Here is a 7,098-nt window from a genome sequence, read left to right on the forward strand (position 1 = left end):
ATGATGGGATGTAATTATAGTGGAGGAAAAAATATCACGGTAGGATATAATGTCACTGGAGGACAAAATATAATTTTAGGAAGGGATGACGGGAGGCTGGTGTGAATTTTGATGGGAGAAATGTTAATGAGGCATTGAATGTCAGTGAAGGACCAAATAATAATATAGAGCAAGGTGTTGATAAAAAACAAAATTATAATGTAAGACATGATATTGAAACTCAAGACGTGTCAAAAAGAAATAATAACGAGTTTCTTAAAACCATGTACTGTAATGCTCGTAGTATTAGGAACAAATTTCAAGAAAAAGAGGCGTATGTCAAAAGCGAAAATCTCGATATGATAGGAATAACCGAGACATGGCAAAGAGTTCGAAGCTGAGTATATTGCAGGATTTAAACACTTTCATCAGGATAAAAACCACAAGAAAGGTAGAGATGTTCTGTTGTATGTTAAAAGCAATGTCCATTCTTGTGTTTTAGAAAAAGTGAAATAGGATGTATATGATAGTTTGTGGGTTGAGTTAACCCAAACAAATGGACAAAAAATGAATGTAGGTGTAATATATAGGCCAAAGACATTATCATTAGCAGACGACAAACTGTTATTTCAAGAACTGTCCAGTTTCTGCAACCAGGATTTATTGATAATGGGTGATTTCAATTTTACTGACATTGATTGGATGACCCTTGAAGATAGCCATATAGATAGTCGCTTGATTGATTTTCTTGGTGACAATTATTTAGTGCAGTATGTAAAAGAGCCCACAAAATATGGAAACTTACTCGATCTATTGATCAATAGCCGTGAAAGCATGATAACCGATGTAGAAGTCGGTGAAACTATTGCAAATAGCAATCACAACTTAGTTATACTCAAATTACTAAATAAAATTGAGCATAGATACATGTGTTTCTAAAATGTCTGCTTTCAGTAAAACTCAGTTTATAGTACTACGTCAGGACCTTCAGCTTACAAATTGGGAGGCAAAATTAAGCGAAATTTCTATAGATCTGATGTGGTAAACATTTCAAAATACGCTTACTAAGATGATTTATACCTACATTCCATTTAAGGAGAGACGTCCCCCAAAGCAGGCTCGCCCAAAAATGGCTTGACAAAGAAACTGAAAAAAGTATTACTAAAAAGAGATAGGCTTATAAGAAATACAAGTGCTCGGATGCATCTAATGACTATGAAAGTTATGTATCAATACAGAGAGATTTAAAAAGGACAATAAAAAAAAAGATAATACGAAATGAATATCGCTGATAAATCCAAAGAGAATCCCAAGGAATTCTATAGTTACATTAGAGATAAAAAGGTTGTTAGGAATCACATTGGTCCACTATTATCTGCTGACGGTCAACTTGAATATTCAAATGAAGGAATGTGTGATATTTTAAACAACTATTTTAGCTCGGTATTCGTAAACGAAACACCTCAAAGTGAACTCCAAACTGAAACATGTGAAAAGTCTAGGGTGAACTTACTACGGTATATATAACAAAAGAAAATAATAAAAGGTGTATAGAGACACTCAAAGTTATTAAAACACCAGGGCCTGACGGTTGGCATCCAAGAATCTTAAAAGGAAATGAAAAGTGAGATTGTTTTTCCATTAGAAATTATTTTCAAGAAATCCATCTTTTCCGGAGATGTCCCAACAGAATGGAAGCTAGCTAACGTTACTCCCATATTCAAAAAAGGTGACAAAAAGAAACCAAATAACTATAGGCCTATAAGTTTGACTTCAATCGTAGGAAAAATAATGAAAACTATCATCAGAGATGCTATTGAACATCATTTAGAAAGTAACCATTTGATAAATGATAGCCAGCATGGTTTCAGACGGAAACGTTCTTGCGTGACTAACTTACTCGAATTCTACAACACAGTTATCTCGAATTATGACAAAAGAAACAATATAGATTTAATATATCTAGACTTTGCAAAAGCTTTTGATACCGTCCCACACGAAAAACTACTTACTAAATTAGCTTCACACGAAATAAGTGGTAGCCTATTAAGTTGGACTATAAATTGGTTGAATGATCGGAAACAGAGAGTTGTTTTAAATGGAAAAACTTCTACATAGAAAAATGTTACAAGTGGAGTTCCTCAGGGTTCCGTTGTTGGACCACTTCTATTTATAGTATATATAAATGATATAGACCATGGACTAAAATCTGCTGTTTCCAAATTTGCTGATGATACAAAATTGCGCGGAATGGCAAATGATCATTTAAACCAATTAGATATTCAAGAAGATTTAGATCAATTACAGCAATGGTCTGAAAAGTGGCTAATGAAATTTAACACAAGTAAAAGCAAGGTAATGCATATAGATAAAAATAACAGTAAGTACGATCACAAGTCATTTGGAAAATCGTTAACAAAAGTGGATAGTGAAAAAGATCTTTGTATAATTATCAGTAACGATTTAAAATCATCGAAGCATTGTGTTCCTGCCTCGGAGAAATCAAATAAGTTTCTAGGACTGATTGCGCGATCTTTTGACTTCAAATTCATCTCTCATTAACAAGTTAAATAAATCGTTGGTTCGTCCACGTTTGAATTATGCTGTTTCCGCATGGTCACCGAATCTCATTAAAGACATTGACAAATTGGAAAAAGTACAACGGTGAACTACAAAGCTGATTCCAAATGTCAAAAATAAATCATGCGAAAATCGACTAAAACATATGAATGTATTTTTCCGAAAAAAGCGTAGAATCAGAGGTGACTTGATCCAGGTCTTTAAAGTTCTAAAGGGAATTGACATCAAAAGTGACAAAATTTTCACACTGAACCAGAATCCGACAAGAAACAATTGTCTCAAACTGTCCGGAAATAGATTCAAGTTGGAAGTGGGTAGAAACAACTTTGCCAACCGTGTACTTAATGAATAGAATAAACTTCCTGCACAGGCAGTGCAATGTAGTTCAGTTCGAAGCTTTAAGAATCATTTATATAAACATCTAAGGAAGATGCTGTAATGACTATCAAGTATTTTATATTATTTGTTTTTGTTTTGTTATCATTTGTTATTTTGATTCTCATTAATTATTAGTTACACGTCAGTTTATTATTATTTACTATTTATCTATTTGTTTATTATTTAACTATACCTATGCATCTATTTATGTATTTCATTCATTATTGATATGATTATAGTTTTTATTTATTAATTTATTATTATTTTGATTTTTTTAGCATCCGACCTAGATATGGACCAAAAGATCTCCTGTCGGTATGCTCCGCCTTTGTATTGTTTTGAGTGTGTGTATATATATGTATATATATATATATATATATATATATATATATATATATATAATTATACATATATATATACTTATACATATATATATATGTGTGTATATATATGTATATATATATATATATATATATATACTTTTACATATATATATATATATATATATATATATATATTATATGCAACAGTAATCACATAAAACACGTGAATAAATGTATTTTGCTTAAAACCACGAGGAAATCAAAGATCGGAATACTGAAAATGGCTTATATATACGAAAAACGTTCAGTATTCCGATTTTCGGTTTCCTCGTGGTTTCAACCAATATATATATATATATATATATATATATATATATATATATATATATATATATATATATATATAATAAATATATATATATATATGTATAAAGGAAAAAGGGCTGAGACATATTTAGAGACATAGGCAAATTCACATAATAAAGAAAGGTACTGAGTCGGAGACAGAATATGAGAACGAGAGATAATCGGCTACTTGATGAGAAAGAATCTGAATACATGGCAGGAATAGAAACACAATCGGAGATAGAGACAGAGATATGAAAGAGACAGAGGAAGATTTTCAGGTAGATATGGAGAATGACAAAGAGATAAAGACGGAGATGGACACTGAGATGGATACTGAGACGGATAAGGAAACGCAAGCGGAGACGGAGACGGTGGCGAAGGCTGAGACGCAGACGCAGGCAGAGACAGGATAGATTCGAAGACTGAGAGAAAACAGAGATTCAGACTTGAGCGAAGAAAGAATAAGACCCTTAAATTGAGAAGACAATAGGGGTGATGGTAGGCCCCAATGGTCCTTCACGGTAATGTAGACGGAAGTGGAAACGTAGGCTATACGAATTCAAACAGGGATGTGAAGACGAATATATTGACGAAGATGAAGAAGGAGAAGGAGACAGAGACGGAGAAGAAGACGTAACGGAGACAGAGACAGGGACGGCGACGGCGGCTGTGGCGACGACGGATACGGAAACAGAGGATACTGAGAAGGAAAAGAATACGGAATACAAGCGGGAGGGACTGTAGATGGTTTCGAAAGTGTAGGCAATGACGAAGACGAAGAAGGAGAGGGAAGCCAGAAACGGGAGCGATGGTAGAAACAGAAGCGTAGACGGAAAGGAGATGGAGAAGGGCATAGAATCAAAGACCGTAAAAGATGCTTACTTGAGCGGGGCCAGAGGAGACTACGGCAAAGGTGAATACGACGGAAAAAGAAATAGAAGATAGGAGACGAAACTAGCAAAGAGAATAGGTGGTATCGGCATTGTAGACAATGATCCAGACGGAGAAGGAGACAGACATGACAAATGAAAAAGAAATTAACACGGGAATAGAATCGAAGACAGTAATAGAAACAGAGACGGAGACATAGGAACAGCAAGGGAATGAGAGAAACATAAGATAATTACTAGAGCAGAATCGGTAAAGACTATAGAAACAACAATGGAGAAGGAGGGATGAAAAAAAAATAGAATGAAGAAGGAAAAGAAAACGAGAAAGAAAGAGAAAGAGAAAGAGAAAGAGAAAGAGAAAGAGAAAGAAGGAGAAGGAGAAAGAGAAAGAGAAAGAGAAAGAGAAAGAGAAAGAGAAAGAAGGAGAAGGAGAAAGGGAAAGAGAAAGAGAAAGAGAAAGAGAAGGAGAAGGAGGAGAAGGAGAAGGAGAAGGAGAAGGAGAAGAAAAAGGAGAAGGAAAAGGAGAGAGAGAGAGAGAGAGAGAGAGAGAGAGAGAGAGAGAGAGAGAGAGAGAGAGAGAGAGAGAGAGAGAGAGAGAGAGAGAGAGAGAGAGAGAGAGAAAAGAGAGGACACAGAGAAGAGAGAGAGAAAGAGAGAGAGAGCGAGAGAGAGAGAGAGAGAGACAGAAGAGAGAGGAGAGAGAGAGAGAGAAGATAGAGGAGAGAGAGAGGAGAGAGAGAGAGGGGAGAGAGAGGAGAAAGAGAGAGGGGAGAGAGAGAGAGAGAGAGTAGAGAGAGAGAGAGAGGGGGGAGAGAGAGGGAGGAGAGAGAGGGTGAGGGAGGAGAGAGAGGGAGAGAGAGAGGGAGAGAGAGGTAGGAGAGAGAGAGTGAGGGAGGAGAGAGGGAGAGGGAGAGAGAGGAGAAATGGAGAGGGAGAGAGAGGGAGAGGGAGAGGGAGAGAGGGAGAGGGAGAGGGAGAGGAAGAGGGAGAGGGAGAGGGAGAGGGAGAGGGAGGAGGAGGAGGAGAAGGAGAAGGAGAAGGAGAAGGAGAAGGAGAAGGAGAAGGAGAAGGAGAAGGAGAAGGAGAAGGAGAAGGAGAAGGAGAAGGAGATGGAGAAGGAGAAGGAGAAGGAGAAGGAGGAGAAGGGGAAGGGGATGGGGAAGGAGATGGAGAAGGAGAAGGAGAAGGGGGAGAAGGGGAAGGGAATGGGGAAGAAGAAGGAAAAGGAGAAGGAGAAGGAGAAGGAGAAGGAGAGGGAGAAGGAGAAGGAGAAGGAGAAGGAGAAGGAGAAGGAGAAGGAGAAGGGGAAGGGGAAGGGGAAGGGGAAGGGGAAGGGAAAGGGAAAGGGGAGGGAGAAGGAGAAGGAGAAGGAGAAGGAGAAGGAGAAGGAGAAGGAGAAAGAGAAAGAGAAAGAGAAAGAGAAAGAGAAAGAAAAAGAGAAAGAGAAAGAGAATGAGAATGAGAAAGAGAAAGAGAAAGAGAAAAAAAGAGAAAGAGAAAGAGAAAAAGGAGAAAAAGTAAAGAGACAGATAAAGAGAAAATAATGAGAAAGAGATAGATATGAATAAGAATATGAAGCAAGATAAATAAAAAGAAAAAAAATGAGAAAGATAATTATAGATAATAAGAGAAAATGAAAGAAAAATAAGAGAAATAGAAGAGAAAGAGAAAGAAAAAGAGAAAGAGAAAGAGAAAGAGAAAGAGAAACACCCTACATCGCTTCCGCATATAGCTTTTTGTCTTCTTAGGGCTTCTTAGATATCCTGAAAGTAGCCCCAGCCCCCGAGGAGAATAATATCGCGTCGTTAGACGCCGAATCCCTATATATGAACATAGATGTTGATAGAACAATTGAATTTATCATCCAGAGAGTCTACCACAGTGACAACACCCCCACCTTAGACATTCCTGAACACGCCCTACGCTCTCTTCTCCAACTGTGCACTAAAGAAATACCTTTTAGAAGCCCAAGAGGACATATGTATGTACAAACTGACGACGTAGCAATGGGTTCCCCTCTTGGAGTCCTCTTTGCTAATTTCTTTATGGGAACAATAGAAGAAAAGGTCCTGTCTGAGAAGAAACCTAGTATCTACTGCAGATATATAGACGACATCTTCGTCAACTTCAGTACCGGTGACGAATTAGAAGACCTCCGCTAGAAACTCATGCAAGTATCAGGCCTCACCTTCACCATCGAAAATAGTATAAATGTCTCCCTTCCTTTCCTAGATGTACAAGTCCCCACTCTGACTCTGGATACATAACAAGTGTCTACGTCAAACCAACAAACAATGGACGGTGTCTAAATGGACAAATTGAGTACCCCGTATGATACAAAAGGTCCACAATTAATGCGTACGTCAGGAGGGCGCTCACCCACTGTTCAGACTGGACGTCTGTTCAACACGAACTCGAACGGACCTCCCAAGTTCTCGTAAACAACGATTTCCCTAATTACCTTTTAGAGAAAGCTATCAAGGATGAAGTCGACCGATGGTGCTTTGGACATAACCCCCACACCGACACCCCAAACAAGACACCCATAAAACAATTTTACAGAAACCACATGACATCAGGATATAAAACTGAAGAAAGAG

The 7,098-nt window shown here is 37.5% G+C and overlaps 1 pseudogene; it reads left to right on the top strand.

The window, feature by feature from the left end:
* Positions 1-4,021, top strand: part of LOC143037311 (uncharacterized) — a 34,248-nt pseudogene extending 30,227 nt beyond the window's left edge.
* The last annotated feature ends 3,077 nt before the right edge of the window (positions 4,022-7,098 follow it).

Source organism: Oratosquilla oratoria, chromosome 22, assembly GCF_046742065.1.
Source record: "Oratosquilla oratoria isolate Oo_2021 chromosome 22, ASM4674206v1, whole genome shotgun sequence".
Classification (NCBI taxonomy): domain Eukaryota; kingdom Metazoa; phylum Arthropoda; class Malacostraca; order Stomatopoda; family Squillidae; genus Oratosquilla; species Oratosquilla oratoria.